This window comes from Equus caballus, chromosome 6 (assembly GCF_041296265.1).
Source record: "Equus caballus isolate H_3958 breed thoroughbred chromosome 6, TB-T2T, whole genome shotgun sequence".
NCBI classification, from domain to species: Eukaryota; Metazoa; Chordata; class Mammalia; order Perissodactyla; family Equidae; genus Equus; species Equus caballus.
Window position 1 is genome coordinate 66,446,563 of NC_091689.1, and position 25,237 is coordinate 66,471,799.

General features: G+C 38.4%; 1 protein-coding gene across 38 annotated transcripts in view; it reads left to right on the forward strand.

The window, feature by feature from the left end:
• The window catches only part of CCDC91 (coiled-coil domain containing 91), a 376,603-nt gene that overhangs the window by 72,241 nt on the left and 279,125 nt on the right, over positions 1 to 25,237 (forward strand). For 6 of the 38 annotated variants that reach the window (XM_070271150.1, XM_070271137.1, XM_070271162.1 and 3 more), the window contains exon 1: positions 10,028 to 10,325. The exons of the other annotated variants lie outside the window; for them this stretch is intronic. The gene's annotated coding sequence lies outside the window, so the exon portion shown is untranslated. Of the gene's footprint in view, positions 1 to 10,027; positions 10,326 to 25,237 lie in introns of those variants that run through there. 38 annotated transcript variants of the gene reach the window in all.

Here is a 25,237-nt window from a genome sequence, read left to right on the forward strand (position 1 = left end):
CATGTCCGCACCTGGGATCTGAACCGGTGAACCCCAGGCCACTGAGAAGCAGAACATGCGCACTTAACTGCTGTGCCACTGGTCTGGCCCCTCTCACGTTTCTTTGTCAAGAATGCACTTATCTTTCTTTCCTGCCTAACAGGAAAACTGGCTTTTACTTATCCATCAATGTTTAACTTAAATGTTCCCAGAGTTAATCACCACCTTTCTCTGTTGTCACTGTACTGTGTGTATAGATGTATTATGTTTACTATATATATTTGCAAGTCTGTCTTTCTGTGAAATTGTGACCTCCAAGGGGACAAGGACTAAACTTAATTTATCATTACATCGCTAGGACTGAGTATCACTGAGTTAATGTCTGTTACATAGACTACCTCGCAAGTGGAGAAATCATGTTGCAGTTTCCTTGCCTAATGGTCGTGAGGGTGCTACTTGAACCCGTCCAGTAGTGGGAAATTTATAGTTGGAGAGAGAGTGTTACTTTTGGATGGTCTAAATTTTGAAAGGTTATTTTTATGGAGATTTGAAATCTCTCAACGTTTAGCTTTCATTTGTCTGTTCTCTGGAGCCATAAAGAATTAGTTTGTGCATTAAGCTTTTTACAAGTATTTGAGCGCCAAATATGTATTAAGTACATAAGAAACCTGAAACAAGCTAAAGAAAAAGAAATTTGTTCATTAACATTGATATTCTCCAGACTTTTTCGATTGTTTACTTCTATCAGGTATCAGGTATACATCCAGTGTGGGTTTATTTATCTGTACATTGTGTATACATATAATAATATGTACATTATAAAATAGACATTAATATAGTACTTTGCAAAAGATAATACAAAATACATGTATTTTATTTTAGAAGTAGTATTTCTTCTCAGGTTCTGATGGATCATCTTACATGACCCCTCTCCCTCTCAGGGTGGTATGTGCATACCATTTTTAAGACCTCTGACATATGTAATCAAACTGTAGTATGGGCAGGGTTTGAGCTGGTCTTTGGGATGACTGAAAAGACTCAGATGCCTCCAAGGGTTCTGCTTTGCTTTTTCTTTTTTCTCTTTCCTGATGGCTTCACTCTTTCAGACTGGCTTCTCTTTGGGGCTAGGACCAATGGCTGCTGGCTTTGGGCTCATTTCTTCACAATTTTTGTTTATTTATTCAACAAATTATGAACAGAGTGTATAGTCTGTGCCAGGCACTATTCTAGGTGTTGGAGATGTAGCAGTGAGTATTAAAAAGAAGTATATTAAAGTGATAAGTACTATGCAGAGAATTAAAATAAGGTGATGTGACAGTGATTAAGTGGCCGCTTAAGAAAACCTTTGTCCAGGGGAGCATTAAAGCTGAGATTTGAATCACAATAAATAGCCAGCCCTGCAGATCTCGGGAGGAAGAGTATTCCAGGGCAGAATTTCTAAAGTGGGATGAACTTCCATACTAAAGAAGTGAGAGAAAGCAGCGGGGTTCAGAACTTAGTAGATGAGAGTTTTGCGATCAGAAGGAGGAGGGGCTTTCTCCTTCTATCTCTGGTTAGAAACATCCCGAGGAATGATTGATTCATCCAGCTGGCGTCAGTTTCCTATCCTTAGGACTAATTATTATGGCTGAGGTTTGTGTTATTCTATTTAGCTCAGCTTGAGTTAATTACCTACCCTTATGGCTAGAAAAAACTTGGTGGGAAGGGTGTTAGGTTGACAAAATTAAGAGATGCCACTTATAGGTCTTATGGGTCAAGAGCTTTTCATTTTGTTACGTAAGAGTTCTGTCTTCACACATTTGAAGATACCTATTGTTTCATAGCTTTGTTGGCTTTTTATCAAGGCTAAACATTTGTAGTTTTTCAGTATCTCTTTCTTCTCTGAAATGAATCTTTAACAACATGTTTACTTTAACATTGCATGGTAGTGGTGCAGGTGAAAGGTGGAAAGAGAAGGTGGAAGATTCAGTGAATCCTATGAATGTATCCATTTCATTCACTGAACAGCAATTCACATGTAAAGGGTATATGTAATCTGGGGATTCTCTGTACTTTTATCTCCTCAGGCAGGGAAATTGGGCAGTATTTTAGAAAGCATTTCTTTAAGTTGAAAACAAAAGGAGTTTCCAAATGTCTCTGTGTGACTGAGAAAACTTTGTTAACCCATATTGTTTCATCTTCCAAGTATTCTGAATCTAGTGTTCTTTGAGTGATATTTTTCCTTATGGTTTTTTTTTTTGGAGGATGATTAGCCCTCAGCCAGCATCTGCTGCCAATCCTCCTCTTTTCGCTGGGAAGATTTGGCCCTGAGCTAACATCCATGCCCATCTTCCTCCACTTTATATATGGGATGCCTGCCACAGCATGGCTTGATAAGTGGTGTGTAGGTCCACGCCCAGGATCTGAACTGGTGAACCCTGGGCCGCCAAAGCAGAGCACGCAAACTTAACTGCTATGCCATTGGGCCGGCCCCTGCTTGTGGTGTTTGATAGTATCTTTGATCCAATATGGTAGACAGGCTGCATGGTTTGAATTCTGTATAGCAATGAAGTCACATGGAATAGGTGCCTATAAAGAAGCATGAGGCTAATTTCTATAAAGAGTTGAATATGAGGTTTATTGTTAATAAACAGTGGCAGTAATTGTAGTATTTGATATCATATTCTTTTTAAGAAATCACACCATAATTTATTCAGTTTATGGAGTTTGAGCTAGGTTATGTTTGATTCATAACCTAGAAAGAACTCTTTTTTTTTTTTTTTTTTTTTTTATATTTTTTTATTTTTTTTTATTAATGTTATGATAGATTACAACCTTGTGAGATTTCAGTTGTACATTTTTGTTAGTCATGTTGTGGGTACACCACTTCCCCCTCCGTACCCTCCCCCCACCCCCCCTTTTCCCTGGTAACCACCAATCAGATCTCCTTCTCAATATACTAATTTCCACCTATGAGTGGAGTCATATAGAGTTCGTCTTTCTCTGACTGACTTATTTCGCTTAACATAATACCCTCGAGGTCCATCCACATTGTTGTGAATGGGCCAATTTCGTCTTTTTTTATGGCTGAGTAGTATTCCATTGTGTATATATACCACATCTTCTTTATCCAATCATTAGTTTCTGGGCATGTAGGCTGGTTCCACGTCTTGGCTATTGTAAATAATGCTGCAATGAACATAGGGGTGCAACGGACTCTTGAGATATCTGATATCAGGTTCTTAGGATAGATACCCAGTAATGGGATGGCTGGGTCATAGGGTATTTCTATTTTTAACTTTTTGAGAAATCTCCATACTGTTTTCCATAGTGGCTGTACCAGTTTGCATTCCCACCAACAGTGTATGAGGGTTCCTCTTTCTCCACAACCTCTCCAACATTTGTCGTTCTTGGTTTTGGATGTTTTTGCCAATCTAACGGGGGTAAGGTGATATCTTAGTGTAGTTTTGATTTGCATTTCCCTGATGATTAGCGATGATGAACATCTTTTCATGTGTCTATTGGCCATATTCATATCTTCTTTTGAGAAGTGTCTGTTCATGTCCTCTGCCCATTTTTTGATCGGGTTGTTTGTTTTTTTGTTGTTAAGCAGTGTGAGTTCTTTGTATATTATGGAGATTAACCCTTTGTCGGATAAGTGGCTTGTAAATATTTTTTCCCAATTAGTGAGCTGTTTTTTTGTTTCAATCCTGTTTTCCCTTGCCTTGAAGAAGCTCTTTAGTCTGATGAAGTCCCATTTGTTTATTCTTTCTATTGTTTCCCTCAACTGAGGAGTTACAGTGTCCGAAAAGATTCTTTTGAAACTGATGTCAAAGAGTGTACTGCCTATATTCTCTTCCAAAAGACTTATTGTCTCAGGCCTAATCTTTAGGTCTTTGATCCATTTTGAGTTTATTTTGGTGTGTGGTGAAAAAGAATGGTCAATTTTCAATCTTTTGCATGTGGCTGTCCAGTTTTCCCAGCACCATTTGTTGAAGAGACTTTCTTTTCTCCATTGTAGGCCCTCTGCTCCTTTGTCGAAGATTAGCTGTCCATAGATGTGTGGTTTTATCTCTGGGCTTTCAATTCTGTTCCATTGATCTGTGGACCTGTTTTTGTACCAGTACCATGCTGTTTTGATCACTGTAGCTTTGTAGTATGTTTTGAAATCGGGGATTGTGATTCCGCCGGCTTTGTTTTTCTTGCTCAGGATTGCTTTAGCAATTCGCGGTCTTTTGTTGCCCCATATGAATTTTAGGATTGTTTGTTCAATTTCTGTGAAGAATGTTCTTGGGATTCTGATTGGGATAGCATTGAATCTGTATATTGCTTTAGGTAGTATGGACATTTTAACTATGTTTATTCTTCCAATCCATGTGCAAGGGATGTCTTTCCATCTCTTTATGTCATCGCCTATTTCTTTCAAGAAAGTCTTGTAGTTTTCATTGTATAGATCCTTCACTTCCTTGGTTAAGTTTATCCCAAGGTATTTTATTCTTTTCGTTGCGATTGTGAATGGGATAGAGTTCTTGAGTTCTTTTTCTGTTAGTTTATTGTTAGTGTATAGAAATGCTACTGATTTATGCACGTTAATTTTATACCCTGCTACTTTGCTGTAGTTGTTGATTATTTCTAATAGTTTTTCTGTGGATTCTTTGGGGTTTTCTATGTATAAGATCATGCCGTCTGCAAACAACGAGAGTTTTACTTCTTCGTTACCTATTTGGATTCCTTTTATTTCTTTTTCCTGCCGAATTGCTCTGGCCAGCACCTCCAGAACTATGTTGAATAGGAGTGGTGAAAGTGGGCACCCTTGTCTTGTTCCTGTCCTCAGAGGGATGGCTTTCAGCTTTTGTCCATTGAGTATGATGTTGGCTGTGGGTCTATCATATATGGCCTTTATTATGTTGAGGTACTTTCCTTCTATACCCATTTTACTGAGGGTTTTTATCATAAATGGGTGTTGGATCTTGTCGAATGCTTTCTCTGCATCTATTGAGATGATCATGTGGTTTTTGGTTTTCATTTTGTTAATGTAGTGTATCACGTTGATTGACTTGCGGATGTTGAACCATCCCTGTGTCCCTGGTATAAATCCCACTTGATCATGGTGTATAATCTTTTTGATGTATTGCTGTAATCGGTTTGCCAAAATTTTGTTGAGGATTTTTGCATCTATGTTCATCAGTGATATCGGCCTGTAGTTCTCCTTCTTTGTGTTGTCCTTGTCAGGTTTGGGGATCAGAGTGATGTTGGCTTCATAGAATGTGTTAGGGAGTTCTCCATCTTTCTCAATTTTCTGGAACAGTTTGAGGAGAATAGGTATTAAGTCTTCTTTGAATGTTTGGTAGAATTCTCCAGAGAAGCCGTCTGGTCCTGGACTCTTGTTTTTGGGGAGGTTTTTGATTACCGTTTCTATTTCCTTACTTGTGATTGGTCTATTCAGATTCTCCATTTCTTCCTGATTCAGTTTGGGGAGATTGTAGGAGTCTAGGAATTTGTCCATTTCTTCCAGGTTGTTCAATTTGTTGGCATATAGTTTTTCATAGTATTCTCTTATGATCTCTTGTATTTCATTGGTATCTGTTGTGATTTCTCCTCTGTCATTCCTGATTTTATTAATTTGCGATTTCTCTCTTCTTTTCTTGGTGAGTCTGGCTAGGGGTTTGTCAATTTTGTTAATTCTTTCGAAGAACCAACTCTTTGTTTCATTGATCCTTTCTATTGTCTTTTTTGTTTCAATATCGTTTATTTCTGCTCTTATTTTTATTATTTCCCTCCTTCTACTGACTCTGGGCCTTGTTTGTTCTTCTTTTTCTAGTTCTGTTAGGTGTCGTTTGAGGTTGCTTACGTGAGCTTTTTCTTGTTTAGTGAGGTGAGCCTGTATTGCGATGAATTTCCCTCTTAGGACTGCTTTTGCTGCATCCCAAATGATTTGGTATGTCGTGTTCTCATTTTCATTTGTCTCCAGATAATATTTGATTTCTTCTTTAATTTCTTCAATGATCCATTGTTTGTTGAGAAGCGTGTTGTTTAGTCTCCACATTTTTGCACCTTTCTCTGCTTTTTTCTTGTAGTTGATTTCTAGTTTAATAGCGTTATGATCAGAAAAGATGCTTGATATTATTTCAACTCTCTTGTATTTATTGATGTTTGCTTTGGTTCCCAAAATATGGTCAATCCTTGAGAATGTTCCATGTGCACTTGAGAAGAATGTGTAACCTGCTGTTTTTGGATGAAGTGTTCTATATATATCTATTAAGTCCATCTGGTCTAATTTTTCATTTAATTCTATTATTTCCTTATTGATTTTCTGTCTGGATGTTCTGTCCATTGGTGTTAATGGTGTGTTGAGGTCCCCTACTATTATTGTATTGTTGTTGATGTCTTCTTTTAGTTCTATTAAGAGTTGCTTTACAAATTTTGGTGCTCCTGTGTTGGGTGCGTATATATTTATAAGTGTTATGTCTTCTTGGTGGAGAGTCCCTTTTATCATTATATACTGTCCCTCTTTGTCTTTCTTTATCTGTTTTGCTTTGAAATCTACCTTGTCTGATATTAGTATAGCGACACCTGCTTTCTTTTGTTCATTATTAGCTTGGAGTATTGTTCTCCATCCCTTCACTCTGAGTCTGTGTTTGTCTTTGGGGCTGAGGTGTGTTTCCTGGAGGCAGCATATTGTTGGATCTTGTTCTTTGATCCATCCTGCCACTCTGTGTCTTTTGATTGGGGAGTTCAATCCGTTTACATTTAGAGTGATTATTGAGACGTGGGGACCTACCACTACCATTTTGTGTCTTGTTTTCCGGTTTTCTTCAGTTTCCTTTGTTTCTCGTCCCATGGTTTAATCTGTTCTGATGTAGAGCTGCTACTCTCTGTTGTTGTCCTTCTACTTATCTCCTCTGCTCTTGGTTTTGTAGCCCCTTTCCTTTTTTGGATTTTTCAGGAATGAGGGTTTTCCTGAGGATTTCCTGGAGAGGAGGTTTTGTGGCAATGAACTCCCTTAATTTTTGTTTATCTGGGAAAGTTTTTATTTCTCCATCGTATTTGAAGGATATTTTCGCTGGGTAGAGAATTCTCGGCTGTAGGTTTTTGTCCTTCAGATTTTTGAATATATCATTCCACTCTCTTCTAGCCTGTAGAGTTTCTGCTGAGAAATCTGCTGATAGCCTGATGGGGGTTCCTTTGTAGGTTAGTTTCTTTTGCCTGGCTGTCCTTAATATTTTCTCCTTGTCGTTGACTTTTGCTAGCTTCACTACTATATGCCGTGGAGTTGGTCTTCTTGCATTGATAAAGTTTGGAGATCTATTGGCTTCTGTCACCTGAAGATCCATCTCCCTCACCAGATTTGGGAAGTTCTCAGCCATTATTTCTTTGAGTAGGTTTTCTGCCCCTTTCTCCTTCTCTTCTCCCTCTGGTATACCTATAATCCTTACGTTGCATCTCCTAATTGTGTCTGATAATTCTCGGAGAGTTTCTTCATTTCTTTTAAGTCTTGCTTCTCTCTCCTCCTCTGCCTGCAACAATTCTATATTGCCATCTTCCAAATTGCTAATTCTTTCCTCCATATTATCGGCCCTACTGTTCAGAGCATCTAGATTTTTCTTAATCTCCTCTATTGTGTTCTTCATTTCCAGTATTTCTGTTTGGTTCTTCTTTATCGTATCAAACTCTTTTGTGACATAGCTCCTGAACTCGTTGAGTTGTCGGTCAGAATTCTCTCTTAACTCAGTGAGTATTTTAATGATGGCTGTTTTGAAGTCATCATCATTTAGGTTATATATCTCATTTTCTTTGGGATTGATTTCTGTGTATTTGTTACTTTCTTTCTGTTCTGGAGATTTAATGTATTTTTTCATATTGCTTGATGATGTTGATTTGTGCCTCCGCATGGAGATAGAGTTTAGTTGCTCCTTTCACTTGTTTCAGCTGCTGCGGTGGGGGGAGCAGCTGTTTATACTTCACCAACCAGGAACCCTGTCCGTAGTTGCTAACTGGGCCTGGGCCCCTCTTCGTAGCCACAGTGGCCCTTTGGATTCCCTCCTCTGCCGTGGGGGCCGTCACGGGGGGCTTCAGGCTGCAGGTGCCTACTGTTGTTGCCCACCTAGATGCGCTCTCTCCTTGGGGTCTGCAACGGTGTTATGGGCTTTTCCAGTGGCCAGGGGTGGGATCACTTTTATTTGTCGCTCGGTTGCTGTCGGCACCCACCAAATCTCACTTGTCCTCTATGGGTCGCAGGAGAGCTATTGGCATCTTCTACAGTCTGTGGTTAGTACACCTAGCTATGCTGCTTTTGCCCTGGGGTCTTCCAGCCTTGTGGCTGGCGGCTGGGTGCCTTCTACTGATGCTGTGCAGAGGCTTTCCCTAAGGCTTCTGTGAGCCTGTAGGGTTTCCCCCTAGGCTACTAAGCTGGGTCTCTGGAACTCTCTCCAGCCCCAGTCCTCTCCGAGATCTCCGGCAATCCCTAGCCTCACCGGGCGGGCAACGGCAGCTGGGGGTCGCCCCGCCCTCTGGGCTTCTCTCCGGGCCTCTGCCGGGAGCTCTGAATGCTCAGCGTGGCCCCTCTGCTACCGGCAGACAGAGAGTTTTGTCTGCTGCCTGGCGGAGCTCCGGCGCTTCCCCTCCGGGTCGCCGGACCCGCCTTTGAAAGTTCCCCCGCCCCGGTCCTCTCCGAGATCTCCGGCAATCCCTAATCCCACGGGGCGGGCAACGGCAGCTGGGGGACGCCCCGCCCTCTGGGCTTCTGTCCGAGCCTCTGCCGGGAGCCCTGAATGCTGGGCGTGGCCCCTCTGCTACCGGCAGACAGAGAGTTTTGTCTGCTGCCTGGCGGAGCTCCGGCGCTTCCCCTCCGGGTCGCCGGACCCGCCTTTGGAAGTTCCCCCGCCCCGGTCCTCTCCGAGATCTCCGGCAATCCCTAGTCCCACGGGGCGGGCAACGGCAGCTGGGGGACGCCCCGCCCTCTGGGCTTCTGTCCGAGCCTCTGCCGGGAGCCCTGAATGCTGGGCGTGGCCCCTCTGCTAATGGCAGACAGAGAGTTTTGTCTGCTGCCCGGGCGGAGCTCCGGCGCTTCTCCACCGGGTCGCCGGACCCGGCTTTGAAAGTTCCCCCGCCCCGGTCCTCTCCGAGATCTCCGGCAATCCCTAGTCCCACGGGGCGGGCAACGGCAGCTGGGGGTCGCCCCGCCCTCTGGGCTTCTCTCCGGGCCTCTGCCGGGAGCCCTGAGTGCTCAGCGTGGCCCCTCTGCTACCGGGAGACAGAGAGTTTTGTCTGCTGCCTGGGGGAGCTCCGGCACTTCCCCTCCGGGTCGCCGATCCGGCCTTTGAAAGTTCCCCAGCCCCGGTCCTCTCCGAGATCTCCGGCAATCCCTAGTCCCACGGGGCGGGCAACGGCAGCTGGGGGTCGCCCCGCCCTCTGGGCTTCTGTCCGGGCCTCTGCCGGGAGCCCTGAGTGCTCAGCGTGGCCCCTCTGCTACCGGCAGACAGAGAGTTTTCTCTGCTGCCTGGCGGAGCTCCGGCGCTTCCCCTCCGGGTCGCCGATCCGGCCTTTGAAAGTTCCCCCGCCCCGGTCCTCTCCGAGATCTCCGGCAATCCCTAGTCCCCCGGGGCTGGCAACGGCAGCTGGGGGTCGCCCCGCCCTCTGGGCTTCTCTCCGGGCCTCTGCCGGGAGCCCTGAGTGCTCAGCGTGGCCCCTCTGCTACCGGCAGACAGAGAGTTTTGTCTGCTGCCTGGCGGAGCTCCGGCGCTTCCCCACCGGGTCGCCAGACCCGCCTTTGAAAGTTCCCCCGCCCCGGTCCTCTCCGAGATCTCCGGCAATCCCTAGTCCCACGGGGCGGGCAACGGCAGCTGGGAGACCTCCGTGCCCTCCGTGTCTCTCTCTGGGACCCTCCGGGCGCCCCGAGCACCAGGCCGGGTCTACCCGCCAATGGCGGGGAGAGACTCTCCCCGCGGGCTCAGGTGTGCAACTCCAAAGTTTCCCTCTGCGTTTAGGAGTAATTGCGGGGGGTTTAAGTAGGGTTCTGGTCACCTGTTTCCACCGTCGCTCCTCTGTTGTGTTCTCGCTCCTGCCCTAGATGTGTGTGGATCCTCTGGGGGCGTCCGTTGGAAGAAAGCCGCTTGCGGGTACTAGGCTGCCCGTCGGGGTCGGAGAGTTTTCACCTATTTCCACATCCTCCCGGAGGAAAGTCCGTCCGCCTTCCGATGTATAGTCGCGTGGGTGTCTCAGACGTCCTGAGATGCTGTCTGGATATCCTTTGTCAAGCGATAAGTGTCCAAATAATTGTAGACTCGAAGGGTGAGAGACAAAGAGGACTACTCACGGCGCCATCTTGGAATTCCTCTCTCGAAAGAACTCTTAATTAGAGTTCCAAGGTGAGCCTTGTGTGTTTGAGTACTTGATTTAGATCTTGAAATGTTTATTATGGATACTAGAAGTTTTAAAAAATTTTCAAGAAATAGAGCTCTGCAGAGAAATACTTCGCCTTACTATTATTATAGAATTTTAACAACACTTTCCTATGTTGTAATTTTGGGTTTTGTACATGTGGATTGTGAGAAATAAACTGGAAATCCTGTTTCTGTGGGTTGGAACCTGGTGTGGCCTCAAATGGCAAACAAAATATTTTAGCATGTACATGCCAGGTAAAATTTTAAATGGACTTTCCATAGGGTACAAATTTCTGAAGCCAAATAGCGTAAAGTGATTTTATAGTTGCAGACAGACTCCTGTTGACTTACATTTGGCTTTGTTAACTTATGGTAGGAAATCAGCTAATTAAGCAAACAACTAAAGAAATATATTTGTACATGCTTCATACAGCTTATTCCTGTTCACTTGTGACAGTTTGGGGAAGAGTTCTGAAATGACATGCCAAGACTTGATATCCTAAAAGTTTAGAAGAGTTCTTTCTTTTCTTCTTTCTTTCTTTTTTTTGAGGAAGATTAGCCCTGAGCTAACATTTGCTGCCAATCCTCCTCTTTTTGCTGAGAAAGATTGGCCCTGAGCTAACATCCATGCCCATCTTCCTCCACTTTATATGTGGGACACCTGCCACAGCATGGCTTGATAAGCGGGATGTAGGCCCACGCCCAGGAACCAAACTGGTGAACCCTGGGCCACCAAAGCAGAGCCCGTGAACTTAACTGCTGCGCCACTGCGGCCCTGGGCTTTTTCTTTATATTTTTAAAATGACAGGTGTATTTGAAGATCTAGAATATCTTGATTTATTTAAAGGACTTTTCCTAGAATTGAAATGAGTAATTTTAGATTTTTAATTGTAGTTAAATGAAGATATGTATCTTTTCTTCCTTCTTTTCTTCTAATTTATTTGAATTAGAATTTTAGGAAAGGAACATTGTAGAACTATTAGGGTGGCCTAATTTAGAAGGGTCTAGGTGAATTTATTGTCTTTCAGCTTGCATTATTCTTATTTGTATGAGTGGCTGGAGATGTCACATGTAATTTGAGGTCTACATCTGGTTTTATGTTAAGTCAATCTGATCCAGGCCCAGCTATCTTCAATGGTGATTTTCCCAGTTGTAAATTAGGAACTTGGCATTGAAAACCATGTGGTTTTGTGTAAGTAGAATTCAGATTGTGATGTTTTCTGTCACTTCATAATTCTGATTTTGTAGTTCCAGTTTTTAAAGCAGAATAATTCACTCCAGAAAAGTAAAAAATCTGTGATTTTCACTACATTGCCAGGAATATTGATGGTCAATGGTTTGAATCAAACTGAATATCCTTTATTAGAAATATGGTGGAGCCTTTTACTCACCCACTCATAGAATTGTAACCATGAATTTTCTACTTTTTATTTATAAAACTGCAGGAGACCCTTTGTATTTGTATTCTCAAATTTTTTGGAAACACAAGATATTTATGGAATTTTCCTGCACTGGTAATAAAAGGAGAAGAATGGGGGGATAAGCCTAGAGCATGAGTCACTTACTGCTCTTTTGCTTTACTTTAAAAAAGTTGTTAAAAATTTTCTCAAAACATTGGTCTGAATTGCACAGGGTTTCACTTTGAATAGTACAGGTATGGGAAGTCTTTTCTTGTAGCTATTATATGCTTGTGATATACTATCTACTACATTGTAAATGCCTTGAGGATAGAGGTTACTATATATTCATCTTTGTATTCTGTTACACTTAGCTCCTCACATAATTACTTGCATGGAGTAAGTATAATGGGTTTGTTGAATTAAATTTGGTTGACTTGAATTAGAGGGGAGGAATTAGGCAGATGGAAAAACAGGGCTGAGCAGAGGGAAGCTAAGTCTTATAGTCTTTCTAGTTATCTTGTTTGTGAAGTAATCAAGAATGGTGATATTTTATTCACCTTTAAAACTTGTGAATGGCTACTCAGAAATTGTAGAGTGTCGTTCTGTTATCAGCTAGCAATTTACCCTTCAATAAGCTGTTCTGTGTAATAATTCTGGTGATTAAAAAATACCATGTGTTTCAGGGGATGACTCTCATGAATTAACTTCTAGTCTAATTTCTTCAATCTTTTTTTCTCTCCTCATTCCCCCCTCTGTTTTTAAAAATTAATATGTAATTTGCATATGTTGTGAAATGTAGAGATCAGAGGGGTGTAGTTTGTTGAAATTCTGACAGATATATAACTGTGTAACTATACTCCAATCAAGATATAAAACATTTCCGTTTCCCCAGAAAGTTCTTTAATTCCCCTTGCAGTCAATGTCCCTCTGCACCACTCTACTCTGTCCTCTGATCCACTCTTCTGATTTCTATTACATAGATTAGTTATACCTGTTCTTGAACTTCATATACATGGAATCATACAATATGTACTCTTGGTGGCTTGCTTAATTTGCCCAATGTAATGTTTTTGATTTTTTTGATTTTTATGAAGTCTGTTCACTTCAGTCCTTTTGACACATAAAATTGACCATCTTTACCATTTTAAAGTGTGCAGTCTGGCATTAACTGCAATCACATTATGCTGCCGTCACCACCATCCATCCACAGAACTCTTTTCATCTTGCAAAACTGAAACTTCATCCTTATTTCTTAATTTAAAAAAGATTTTTTAAAAGAGCTTATAGTGCAAGCTCCTTTATCCAACTCACTTGGGCCTGGTAATTGTTAAGTTTATAGAAAATTTTTAGGCTAGAGTGGGTAGTCATAAAAATGATATGTATGTACCTTAAAACATAAATTTATGGTCCAATCTTTTGATATTGCGCCCACATCTTTTCTATAGACATAGGTTTCCTGATTGGAATTCATCATGGACTTTCTTTAAATCACACCTTAAACCGTTATCTTCAATTTCTAGTTTCAATTTCCTTTTAAGTAGTGAGACAGTTGAAAATAGTCCCAGTGGTTATTGTACTAAATTTTTATAGTCTTGCCTCTTGATGGTATTTTTTTTAAAGTAACTAGCCTTTATCAAATTTTTATAAATATTCAACTTCTTCATAGAAACAACTACTTCCAGTTCTTATAGATTTTTAAAAATATTTAATCAAATTACATAATTATATTAACAATAAAACTGAGAATATTTAGGAAAAAAATGACTCATTCTTGATAGTGTACAATTCAGCTGATGGGACCACTAAGTGCCGGGTTGTGTCTTAGTAACTTCAACACTGTCCTTCACACTGTGAGATCAAAAGTAATGGGGAACGTTGGTTTATCTCATAATTAACTCAGGAATTGGTTAATGGAAGACAATTAGAAGAACTTCTACTGTAAATAGTAAATTGATAATTTAAAAGTTTTAAAAAATTTCATTACCTTACAGCTACAAATTAGCAGTTTGCTTTCTTTCCTTTTGTTATAGTTTATTCATGCCATAAAATTAAATTATAGTTTTTGTTTCAGTTATCTGTTACTATACAGCAAACAACCCCAAAACTTTGTGGCTTAAACAACTATTTTATTTTGCTTAGAATTTTGTAGGTCTGGAATATGGGAATGGTTTTGGTGGTCTTTTACTGTTATAGTCAGGTTGTGGCTTAGGGCTGGAGACATCTGAAGGCCTCTTCATTCACATATCATGCATGGAGGCTACAATAACTGCAAGAGTGGGAGATTTAGTAGGTATTTTTCCCCTCATGGAGGCTCTCCATATGGCTATTTTGGGTTACCTTACAGCATAGTGGTCTCAGGATAGTCAAATTTCTTCTATGGAGGGTGGCTTCCTCCAAAGCAAGTGTTTCAAAAGACAGGAAATGGAAGCTGTCAGTTTAATAAGGCCTAGGGCCAGAAAATGGTACATTGTCATTTCTGCCACGTACTACTGGTCAAAGCAATCCCAGAGCCCGTCCATTCAAGAGGAGGAGACATAAACTCTGCTGCTGCTGCCAATCTCCCTCTTTTTTTTGTGCGTGAGCCGCCATAGCATGGCCACTGACAGATGAGTGGTGTAGGTCTGTGCCTGAGGACGGAACCCAGGCCGCCAAAGGGGAGTACACCGAACTTAACCACTAGGCCGCCAGCTGGCCCAAACTCTGCTTCTTGATAGGAGGCATACCAAAGAATTTGTGGTTATTTTTAATCTGCCACAGGTTTAAGTGGTATATATAATTAATAACATTTTTATTTTAAAAAGCTTGAGAATATTTCTGGTGGATATCAACATTGAAATCTGTGGAAGAACGCATGGGTCTATATTTAACTGATTTGAGTTATAAATGAATATGAAACATCTGGAGAGTAAAACGGTTGAAGGTAGAATGCTAGCGGCAACTTCATTATAATAATGGCTATTGTAAAATTCTTATTTATCAGTTCAGCTCCTGTCCCACCATTAGGTTTGAGTTACACTACCTCATAGCATTTTAAAAAAAGGGAGGAGAACAAAGCTTGATAATGTATATAGATGAATTTGAGTTTTAATCTTTTGGTAGGCTGCAAATCACATTTGGTATCCTAATTACATACGTGGTGGACAACAGTGTGAATTGGTTTTAAGTGGACTAGGTCTGAGTTTCATGTTTTAGAAGAAGGCAGCATTTTAAAATGAATTTGACATTTATAAATAACTTTTTTCTTCTTTGTTACTTAAGCTGGATGTAGTGTTATTTTTGTATATAAGTTGGTAAAATTTACCGTTGATTTTAAATGCAGTGTCTTTTAGCATCCATAATAATAAAGGGCAGTCAGATCTTCTGAGTAACATTGTTTTCAGTGACACACTTACTGAGATCTTTTTTGATGACCAATGAAGAAACAGTGAAGAATTTCTGAAATGGTTATTAGAAATAATTTATTTCACTAGGTTTTGCTATGCTTTGCTGTTTATTAAGATCAGCCAACATTTGAATGTGTGTTATGTTTTATTAGGTACTGAGAATATGTAGATCAAATAAATTTGATCTACATATTCTTATTTAATCTGTATTAAATTAATGCAGTTAATAATGATGTTTAATTATTTTTTGAATTAAGCAAGAATGGAAATACTCTTTCTTTCCTTGTGATTGTTTGGTACTGGCACCTGTTTTCCTGATGGTACCCAGAAGAATTACTTTCAGATGTTAATTCCCCTAGAATTTTAAGTGATTCTTCTCTTTAGGCAAAGACTAGTTATTTCCAGTGACTTGTAAAATATTGTTAGTGGAAATTACTCATTAAATTTTGTATGTACTTTTATTTTGTTATATAATTCATAGATTTAAATTAATAATTTTTTGTAGTCATTAACTTTACCCCCTTATTTTATATAAATATTATGTATTAGAAGGAAGAGGCAGTTTTCTGTGGAAGAGTATTTCTGTTTGGTTTTATGTTTTATATATAATATAGATATTCTGAATAGCAGTATAAAATTACATTTATAAGTTTAATGTCACTGTTGTATTATAACATGCTTTTTCTCTCTTAAATGTTTCTTGGCTTGAATTATTTTCTTCCAAAAAATTATTTTAATATCTGTTATTTTTATGTTGAAGTATCATTTCTTCATAGGAAGTGAAAACCTGAGACAACTCTACCCAAAACCCTAAATATGAAAGTTTATAGACTACATTAAACCATAGCTCAGGTGTATAAAGTGATGTGTAGTCACTGTTGCCTTAAAATTAGCCAGCTGGTGAAATATGAGAGCCTTTCTTAGTAGCTTGGGTATCTTTAAAAGCTGTAAAATACAGGTGAGCTACAATTTAGGACCACATAACATGTGAAAATCTGATTTATGGAAACAGATTAGGACTTACTTTCATTATAGAATGTTTCTTCCCCAAAGTTTGTTGAAATAAGATGCTTTCATGTATAAATAGGTGTGTAATATATTTAGTATTTGTACAGTTAAGTATTTTTCAGTACTTAATATGTTTTCCTTTTACATAAACTATAATGATAATAAATTTTAAATAAAAAATTGTTCACAGCTCTATCTCTTTTACAAAGCTGAACATTTATCCCCCTTTGGTCTCTTTCATTTGAATTTAGTAGGTGTCGTATTTAGAGATTTCTTTCATAGAAAAGAAGTAGGTAGAAGTATATGCAACTGTGGTATTATCTATTATAAGTGATTGAATTATTTTCTTTGATTTTCATGTAATCTGAACATCTCTCTCACTAATAGTTATGTTAGTCTCTCCTACCCAGTTATGTTAATGTATATATTTTTATTACACTGTGGTAGGCAGAATAGTGTCCCCCAAAGATAACAGGTCCTAACCCCTGGAACCTGTAAATGTGACCTTATTTGGAGAAAACTTTTTGCAGGCGTTATTAAGTGAAGGGTCTTGCAATGAGGAGATTTTCCTAGATTATCTACATAGGACCTTAATGCTGTCACAACTGTTCTAGAAAAGAGAAGCAGAGCAACATTTCACAGACATACAGGGGCGAAGGTGATGTGAAGAAGGAGCAGAGAGAGATTTGAAGATGCTGGCCTTGATGATTAGAGTGGTGTAGCTACAAGTCAAGGAATATTGGCAGCTACCAGACGCTGGAAGAGTCAAGGTGTAGGTTCTCTACTAGAGCCAACAGAGGAAGATGGCCTTGCCAACTCCTTAGTTTCAGCTGGTGATACTGATTTCAGACTCCTGGCCTCCAGAGTTAGGAGAGAATAAATTTCTCTTGTTTTCAGCCACCAAATTTTTGGTAATTTGTTATGGCAGCCATAGGGAACTAGTACGTATGAGTAGATGTTTCTGTAATCACTGAAAGTTCATCATAGAGTAGGAGGGGATCCCAGACTTAAGCAATCTGCTCCTCTCTTTCTGCAAGCCAGACATATTCACAGATGAACTTGCCTTCTTACTGTCACCTCCTTCTTGCCCTTTGGGTTGCCGCTTAAATATCAGCCCATCAGATGAGCCTTCTTTTACCACCCAGTTCTTTATTTTTTTCCTCTGTCAGACTCTTGTTTTCTGTATCATTCATCCAAATTGATAATGATTTGTTTACTTCTTCTTTGTTAAATGTCATTTTAGCAAGTAGACTTCCTGAAGGCAGAGAAAATGGTTGTCCTATTCTATACTCATAGAACAGTGCCTAATATATATTTTGTTCTCAATAAGTAAAAATTCTTGGAAATTTTCAATTGCTTATGGGAGAAAATTCTTAAAATTATTAATTCCACTATCTGACAGTCTCATTGACTGTGCAGTATTCTTAATTGATCTCCAGTGTGATGGCATGTTCTGATTTTGCTTTTAACTTCAGTATCATGTGTCCAGTTCAGGAGATTAGTCTGGCTCGGTCCTAGTGATGTCTGTCAGCTCTTCTTGCTCAAGTATTCGCTCAGTATATTTTGCTTTTTGATGATGTGATGTTTTGCCTTTATCAGTTATTACTCTGTTTCATGCTGTTTTATTTTTCTAAATAGATTTCTTCACAGTTCTCTGCATCACTTATATAGGCTTCTAATAGAAGGAAAAATATGAGAACGTTTGGAATAAGAGAGCCTAAGATTTATCGGCTCATTTCTTTTTTAAGTCCTTAGGTATGTTTAGATCATATAATTTTTTTCTTTCTTTTTGGTAAGGAAGATTGGCCCTGAGCTAACATCTGTTGCCAATCTTCCTTTTTTTTTTTTTCTCCCCAAAGCCCCAGTACATAGTTGTATATCCTACTCGTAAGTCCTTCTAGTTCTTCTGTGTGGGATGCCACTACAGTATGGCTTGATGAGCAGTGTGTAGGTCTGCACCCAGGATCTGCACCAGCAAACCCTGGGCTGCCAACATGGAGTGCACTAACCCAACCACTATGCCACTGGGCCGGCCCCAGATCATTTGATTTTTGAGTGCGTTCAGTGTTCAGTACAAAAGACAAGTCAGGCAGCCATTTTTCCAGTTGTTGGATACTACTGGCAAAGCAGTGTATTGGCTTATATAGGGGCATATAAAGACAGGGTTAAAAGATGGACTCTGTCCTCATGGGAGCTGTATAGTCCATTAGGGAAAATTAGGTAACTGTCATACACATTTTAAGGGAGGTATTGCTGTGTGATTGGGAAGAAAATGTTATAGTACTATAAAGAAGTCAACCCTGGTATCTGTGTTTGCTTTTGGCTAAAGGAGAGAGTCAGGAAGGAAAATAAGGTTATAACAAGTCATGAAGTTAATGACAATACAAGACATGATTATTTGAATATTAGGCATTCAGTCACATTTCTTTTAGTCAGTTAAAATAGGATTTTTTTTTTAAGAAAAGTTCTGCCTTATACCACCATCTTGCTTATTAAAGTTGATAAAATAGAGGGGTTTTTTAGTGGCCAGATAGGTTCAGCTGTTTTTCTTTTAGATGTGTGACGTAAGACGGATGTGTGTGACGTGAGATAGATGTGTGAATAAAGAGAGATGTTGCCCATCTGTCCTCCCTTCTACCGCCCTTCCTGGCCTTGGTCATGAAGGATGAGTGTGAACTTATCAGGTAGATAAGGTCATTCAAGAAGGGGCATTGCAGAAATGAGATGTATATGTGAGAAGGTGGCATTTACTAAGTTTCTAGTTGGCTCCCCTTGCCTTATCCCCATCATTTTGTGGTATGTGCCAATTTCCCAAAGAGCTCTGGTTTCTTTTACTGGAGAATGGTGTTGGAAACCAAGATCTGGGTATGAGGTGTTCTCATTGCTGTCCGGGTGTGGATGCTTTTTGACTCTCTCAGCTGACAGAGAAATAAAGTATATGTGTGTTTATATGCTCCTATCTCTATATATTTCCATATGTAACCATCTGTATCTATATTAAACTAAACATGACTTCATATTGCTGTTTCCAACTCTCATACATTACTGCAAGCATCATTCTTGCCACCTCCCCTTGTTTATTTGAAATCTTCTCTCCAACAGTGAGAAGTCTTGCTCCCACCATCTGCCATCCATTTACTTAATTGTTCAATTTCAGTATACATGTATAGTGGTTTCAGAATTGATACTAGAATATAGTGCTTATGTCCAATTCCTTTTCCCTTTAGTGTTACAGACCTCGCTCATTTCCAAAGTTACTTAGTTACCCCGCTTTTCTTGCAGCTCCCCATCAGTGAGGTTGTTTCATACATTTGTAATGCAATTAAATAATTTTGTCACATTCTACATTCTCTTCTGGGATCCCTCAACTTTCTAAATGATTTTTTTAAAAAAAATCTGCATACAGTAAGGTTCACTCTGTGTGATAGTTTTGTGGGTTTTGACAAATGCATAGTGTCACATAGCCACCATTATAGTATCAGACAAAATAGTTGCACTTCCTTCAGAAAATCCCCTGTACTTCACCTATTCAACATTCCCCACCTTTAAACCCTGGCAGCCGCTGATCTGTTTACCATCTTTCTGGTTTTGCCTTTTTTAGTGTCATGTGATTGTAATCATACAGTATGTAGCCTTTTCCAGCTGGCTTCTTTCACTTAGTACTGTACATTTAAGATTCATCTTTGTTTTTTTGTAGTTTGGTAGCGCATTCCTTTTTATCACTGAAAAGTATTCCATTGTGTGTGTGTACCATAGTTTGTTCTTTCCCATGTTGAAGGACTTCTTGTTTGCTTCCAATTTTTAGTGATTATGAATAATCTATAAACAATAATATAATATACATAATATAATATAATCTATAAAGTAATTCTATAAACATTCTCTTGCAGGCTTTTGTGTGGATATCTAATTGTTATTTTCAAGGTTTTAAGGTTTAAGGTTTATAAAACCTTAAACTTTTTAGTTAAAAATTTAGTTCTACTAAATGTAAATAATATATTAAATTTGTACTTAGTAGGCCTGATCCTATACTGAAATATCATTTTCTTAAATATATTGGTTTTAGTTTAAATGGTTTAGAATAGAACTAGTCACATACCCTAAATAGAATGGATTCAATAATATTTGGGTATTTCCTTTAATGTTGATTAACAAATAACCTTGCATTATAAATAAATATTATTTTGGGCAATACTTATATATTAACAAAGTGGTAAGACTTCATTAACCCTAAGGAAAATACCCAGTTGGACTCTAGGGAGTCAACAGGGTTAACGAACTTTAGGAAACAAAGTACTTTCTTCCTAGAGTCCATCCAGAATCAGCTGTATTATTATTTAATTATGGAATATTTGTATTCTGCTGTATGTGGGCAATAGGAATGGGAGCAAGACATACTCTTAGGAAGAAAATGGACTAAGTGACTACAAATAAAAAATTTACTTTGTTTAATAAGTTTCATTCATTCGTTCAGCAAATAATGTTTGAACAGGTATAGTATGTCAGCCTTTGGGCTTGACACTGTGGATGTGATGATGGCCAAGAGAAAGATAATTTGATAGTATTGAAAAGCTTTGAATTAAAATAAGTGAGGAGAACACAATAGAGGATCTTGAAATAGATTCTCATACATACAAGAATGTTATATATGAAAATTCAATTTAGGAGAATGAAGAGGGATTATTTCATAAGTAGTTTGGCACATCTGGCTATCCGTTTGGGGGAAAATAAAATTGGATCTTTATTTTACCCAGTATACAAAAATAAATTCCACATGGAAAGACTTAATAATAAAAATTCTACACTACATATAGGAGATTACATGTGCATTCTTGGGGTGAGGGAGACGTTAATCATGATTGTAAATCTACAAACTATAAAACAGAAAGATATATTTGACTTTACAAACCTTAATGTTTAGTGAAAAAATATACCGTACTAACAGTGGGTTTGGTAAAAATATTTGCAGTGCAGAGGAAGGACAAAATTGATATCTATTATTCGAAATAACTGCTTAGTTATTGACAAAAAGGGAGCAAACAGCAGTATAGGAAATGAGCAAAGGATATGAAGAAGCAAATCCCCATGGCCAACAACATATAAAAAGATGCTCAAACTTACTAGTAGAGAGATGCAAATTAAAGTAACAATGTAATATAACTATATCTATCAAACTGCCTCTTTCAGCCCCTGCTTTTCATGGAAAAAAAAAAAAAGTAAAGGACCAATAATAATCTTTTGCTGGCAAGGACCTAAGGGAAAAAGTTATTTTTATACTTTGCTGGTAGAAATGTGGATTAATGGAGCTTTTTGGGAAGATGATCTGACAACATATTTTAAAATTAAAACTATATATATACAGTTGATCTAGCAATCCCATTCTTTGGAATCTAGCCCATAGAAACATACCTCCATGTGTAAAGGTTTCTGTAGAAGTGTTTGCTTGTAGTGGCAAAAACCTGGGAAAAAAGTACATGTCTATCAGTAGGGTTGAGTAAATATGTATTTATTATGTATCTACAGATACTGATGGAATCTTAGTAGCAATTAAGAAGACTGAATCAGATACACACCAGTTGTCTAGGAGGAATTTCCACTGGGTAATATTATGTGAGGAAAAAATAAGATAGTGAAAAATGTGAGTGACATCCTATGTTTAAAAAAAACCAAACTTTGTTACAGTACCATTATGTATGTAGATGTGTATATGAGAATGCATATTTGTAGATGATTATATGAGAATAGAGATACAGTCTAGATACATATTAGGTTGTTGGACCATCTGCGTTGGCAGATGGGTGAGGCTGTCATATGGTGGGAGAAAGGGAGGAATATCTGAGGTACAGAACCATGTTCACAAAGGAAAAAGGAAGATTACATTAAAAACAACAGTTTTATGATGCTATGATCATATTTATGCTCTAAAGTTAAAATTATTCATTTCTGTATTTATAAATGTTAGAAAGACTTTTTAAAAACTGCATGTAGTGGTTTTAATTAGTATAGCTCCTTTGGAAAGTGATTCAACACACTTCATCAAGCAGTGTTGATACTCTGAGCTAATCATTCAGTGTCTGGGAGTTTACCCCAAAAGAAGGCAATAACCTAAAAGAGGAAAAAAGTCAATGCATAAAGAAGTCATTGTGGTGTTAGCTATATAATAGGGAATATGTTGGATAAACTTTAATGTTTACAAATAGGAAAAATGGTTAAATTGTCATTTTGATGAAATATTATACAACATAAATAATGCAATTTTCAAGAATGCAATTATGAAGCTGTTAATCACGTAGAACTATATTTATGATGTAATAGATGAAGAAAGTTTTATAATTTCATATATAATTTAATATATATGTATTTGAGTACTGGAAGTGAATAGAATAAAATGTAAACAGTAGTGGCATTATAGTGAATTGTTTTTATAATAAAATTTTGGAGAAAAGTATAGCTCAAATATTACAAAGCAAAATTTAGAAGAAATACTCATAAAAAAATGAATGGGTTTTCTTTGTGATAAAACAATTTTTTAAATTGAAGTGTAGTTGACATAAAATATTATATTAGTTTCAGGTGTATAACATCGCGATTTGACATTTTTATACGTTATGAAATGATCACCACAACAAGTCTAGTAACCATCTGTCACCATACAAAGTTAGTACAATATTATTGACTATATTCCCTATGCTGTACATTACATCGCTGTGACATTTATTTTTATAACTGGAGATTTGTACCTGTTAATCCCATTCATCTGTTTTGCCCATCCCCCTACCTGTCTCCCCTCTGGTGACCACCGGTTTGTTCTTTGTGAGTTTGTTACTGTTTTGTTCTGTTTGCTCATTTGTTTTGTTTTTTAGATTTCACGTATAAGTGAAATCACACAGTATTTATCTTTCTCTGGCTTATTTTGCTTAGCGTAATACCTTCTAGATTGATCCATATTGTTGCAAATGGCACGATTTCATTCTTTTTTATGGCTAATATTCCGTTGTGTGTATATAAATATATGTGTATATATATACTACATCTTGTTTATCGATTCATCTATCGATGGGCACTTAGGTTGCTTCTGTATCTTGGCCATTGTAAATAACACTGCAGTGAACATAGGGGTGCATATATCTGTTCAAATTAGTGTTTTTGTTTTCTTCAGATAAATACCCAGTAGAATTGCTGGATTGTATGGTAGTTCTATTTTTAATTTTTTACTCTTTTCCATAGTGACTGCAGCAATTTACATTCCCACTAACAGTGCATAAGGGTTCCCTTTTCTCTATATCCTTGCCAATACTTATTTGTTGTCTTTTTGATAATACCCACTCTGACAGGTGTGAGGTGACATTTAATAGTGGTTTTGATGTGCAATTTGCTGATGATTAGTGATGTTGAGCATCTTTTCATGTGTCTGTTGGCCATCTGTACGTGTTCTTTGGAAAAATGTCTATTCAGGTACTCTGTTCATTTTTTAATCAGATTGTTTGTTTTTTTGTTATTGAGTTGTAGGAGTTCTTTACATATTTTGGGTATTAACCTCTTATAGGGTATATTGTTTACAAACATCTCGCATTCAGTAGTTTGCCTTTTTGTTTTGTTGATGGTTTCCTCCACTGTGCAAAAGCTTTTTAGTTTGTTGTAGTCCCTTTTATTTGTTTGCTTTTGTTGCCTTTGCCTGAGGAGACAGATCCACAAAAATATTGCTAAGACCAATGTCAGTGAGCTGACTGCCTGTGTTTTCTTCTAGGAGTTTTACGGTTTCAGATCTTAGCTTTAAGTCGTTTTTTTTTTTCCCCCTTCCCAAAGCCCCCAGGTACATAGTTGTGTATTCTTAGTTGTGGGTCCTTCTAGTTGTGGTATGTGGGACGCTGCCTCAGTGTGGCTCGATGAGCAGTGCCGTGTCCATGCTCAGGATTCGAACCGATGAAAGCCTGGGCCGCCTGCAGTGGAGCGCGTGAACTTAACCACTCAGCCACGGGGCTGGCCCCTACCTTTAAGTCTTTAATCCATTTTGAGTTTATTTTTGTACATGATATAAGAAAGTGGTCCAGTTTCATTCTTTTGCATGTAGTTTTCCAGTTTTCCCAGCACCATTTACTGAAGAGATTGTCTTTTCCCCATTGTATATACTTGCCTCCTTTGTTATAGATTAGTTGACCAGTGTAGTGGATGTCTACATGTAACAGAATGCAGTTGGACTCTTACCTAATACCATATACAAAAATTAACTCAAAATGGATCTATGACCTAAGTGTAAGACCTAAAATTATAAAACTTTTAAAAGAAAACATAGGGCAAATCTTTATGATATTGGATTCGACAGTGCTATCTTGGATATAACACCAAAGGCACAGGCCACAAAAGAAAAATAGACAAATTGGACTTGATGGAAATTTGAAAAATTTATGCAACAAAAAACATAGACTAACAACAGAGTAAAAAGGCAACCCACAGAATGGGAGAAAATATTTGCATGTCGTGTGTCTGATAGGGAATTGATATCCAGAATATATAGAGAGCTCCTAAAACTCAAACAACAACAAAACAACCAGATTAAAAAATGGGTGAAGGAGTTGAACAAACATCTCTCCAAAGAAGATATACAAGTGACCAGCAAGCATATGAAAAGATGCTCAACATCATTAATCATTAGGGAAATGCAAATCAAAACTATAATGAGATACCGTTTCACATCCATTAGGTGACTACTATTAAAAGAACCCAGAAAACAGTAAGTGTCCACAAGGATGTAGAGAAATTAGAACGCTGTGTGCTTTGGTGGGAATACAGAATGGCACAGCTGTTGTGGAAAACAGTATGGCAGTTCCTCAAAAATTAAAACTAGAATTACCATGTGATCCAGCAATTTTACCTTAGAGTATATACCCAAAAGAATTAAAAGCAAGGTCTTGAAGAGATGTTTGTACATCCATGTTCATGGCAGTTTTATTCGTAATAGCTAAAACATGGAAACAACCTAAGTGTCCATTGCTAGATAAGTGGATAAGCAAAACGTAGTATATACATACAATGGAATATTATTCATTCTTAAAAAGGAAGGAAATTCTGACATATGCTACAACATGGAAGAATTTTGAGGACATTA